We start from the raw sequence: 2,500 nt of genomic DNA, 5'->3' as shown, positions 1-2,500 counted from the left end.
GTGTATGAAACAAGGTCAATCTGCCTGTTAATCTGCCTGGTTTGGAAGCCTGTTTTGTTACCAATTGTTTGTAGAGGTATTAACCAATGAGGATAATCGCCCTTTATGAATTTGTGAATGAGTATACATGTATCAAATTGAATTTTTTTAGGAACTTTTAACCATTTTTTATTTTTTTTAAGTAGGAGGTTACGTGGTCATTTTTATGTATGTTGCCTATTGCCACTCTTTCGGCAAAGTTTTGTAGTTTTTGTGCTTTTTGTATTTGAGTTTTGTTGGTTGAGCCCCATATGTTGGAGCAGTAGTTTATAATGCTTAGTGCAAGTGTTTGTTTAACAATAATTCTCGTCTCAGCGGGGATTTTGTTTTTAATGTGATTGAGGTATATCAGTGTGCCCCTCACTTTTTTGTGAATCGTTGCCTATGTGTGTTTCGAAAGTCATGTATCTGTCTATGTGTACTCCTAGATTTTTCACGGAAATGCTTGGTTTGATATGATGGCCTTCAAATTTTATGAGTGTGTTTATGGGGATTTTGGCTATGTTTTGCGCCTGCCTATAAAGATGCATTGGGTTTTATCGGGATTTAGTTTGAGGCCGTTGGTGTCAAAATACACCTTTGCTTCTGTGAGAGTCTGTTTTTATCAATTCATATAAATTGCTTACAGGGTCAGCGTGAAGAAACTGAGAGTCATCAGCATATTGGACAAGGAGACAGTTGTTTGCAATGTTTGATAGATCGTTTATGAATATAGTGAACAGGATCGGGCCTAATATGGAGCCTTGTGGGACACCGAAACAGACAGTTTTTTTTAGTTGACATATTGTTACGAATTTTGACTGACTGCGTTCTTGTAGATAAATAACTTCTGAACCAATAGTTGTCTACTCCATGATTTTTCATTTTGTTAAGCAGGATTTTATGGCTGACCCTGCCAAACGCTTTTGACAGATCACACAATGTGAGTAGATTTATTTGATTCTTGTCTATATTATCATAAATTTTGTTTGTGACTTTTAGTAAAGCTGTTTACTTCTAAACCATATTGCATTTCGGAAATAAGGGAATTAGTCCAACAGGATTCTAAGAATGCAACATTTTTTTCTAGCACTTTAGATATCACTGGGAGTAGAGTGATAGGACGATAATTTTATAGTTGTTCTGCATCTCCTGATTTGAAAATGGGTGTTATGATGCCATGTTTCCATAGTGATGGGTAGGTACTGATGACTATGGATGTGTTTATAATGACAGTTAGATAGAAAGCTATTGCGGGTAAGCTTTCTTTCATGAATCGAAAAGCAATGTTATCCACACCTACGGCATTTGTTTCACGTGAGTGTGTTATTGTTAAAACTGTTGTTTCCACTCCTATTGGCTGTGGTCTGAAGGCATTTTTTGAGAGCCTTGTCCTGGTTTGTGGGGCCAAGGAAGCAGCTGTCTGTTCGTAGGTGAGTCTACTGATATTTGCGAAGTAGTCGTTTAGATGTTCTATACAACTTGAGGAATCTAGGGACGTGTCTGTGTGGTGTTTTTTGTTTGGTGCTAACGTTTTAACTGTTTTCCATGTTTGTTTGGCGTCGTGTTTACAGTCATTGAACTTATTTTGAAAATAAATTGTTTTTGTTGATTGGATTAATGTTTTAACATTTCTCTTTTTTTTTTCTTTTCTTTTTTTTTTTGTATATACTCAGCATGAAGGGCGATATTAGTTATATTAGATTTGAGAATTTTGTGAGTGTTGTTTCGGTCATGTATAGCTCTTTTGATGTCCTCGTTTATCCATGGGATGGGGGGACGTCGATCAGCTTTGGTCTTAAGTGGCATCTATGCTATTTTTTAGTACGTTTGAGAGAATGTTTACTTGTTTGTTAACGTCATATGTTGTAAGAATCTCTAAGAGGGTCGATTGTCTGGCACTAATATTTTGACAAAGTGATTGGGGGTCGTAATTTGTCAGGTCACGGGCTGTGTTTTATGTCTGGTTGTCGCTTTGGTCTCTTTATATCTACTGTCATAGTTAAAAGTTCGTGGTTTGCATTTCTGTAATGAGCACAAGGGAGGTGAAGTTAGAATGAACCAAAAATTCGTCTAGAAACCACCCTGTATGTACCTCACTTGGTCTTTATGCATATGTATTACTTATATATACACCTCAGTTTTTGTCTTTAGCTATGTAAGATAAATTACTCAATTATTTTTATAGAAAAATGACACTTTATTTTATTAGTTTTATATAAAGTTTATATATTTCAATATATTTTTTTTTTTTCTATCAAGAATATGAAACTGTATAATATAATAGTCTACCCTACAAAGTACTAAGTTTTTTTTGTTACCCTACCATACATTCTCTTTATTTAAAGGGTACACTGTTATATGTCAATAGTACTATATAAAGGTTGTATAATTGATATTTTGAAGAAAACAATATGTACTATTTTTGTTATTGGAAAAATTAATTTAAGTTCTGATAATTATGCATGTATAGGTTAAGAAG

Source organism: Penaeus chinensis, chromosome 21, assembly GCF_019202785.1.
Source record: "Penaeus chinensis breed Huanghai No. 1 chromosome 21, ASM1920278v2, whole genome shotgun sequence".
Lineage (NCBI taxonomy): Eukaryota > Metazoa > Arthropoda > Malacostraca > Decapoda > Penaeidae > Penaeus > Penaeus chinensis.
Note: the sequence above shows the minus strand (reverse complement) of the source record.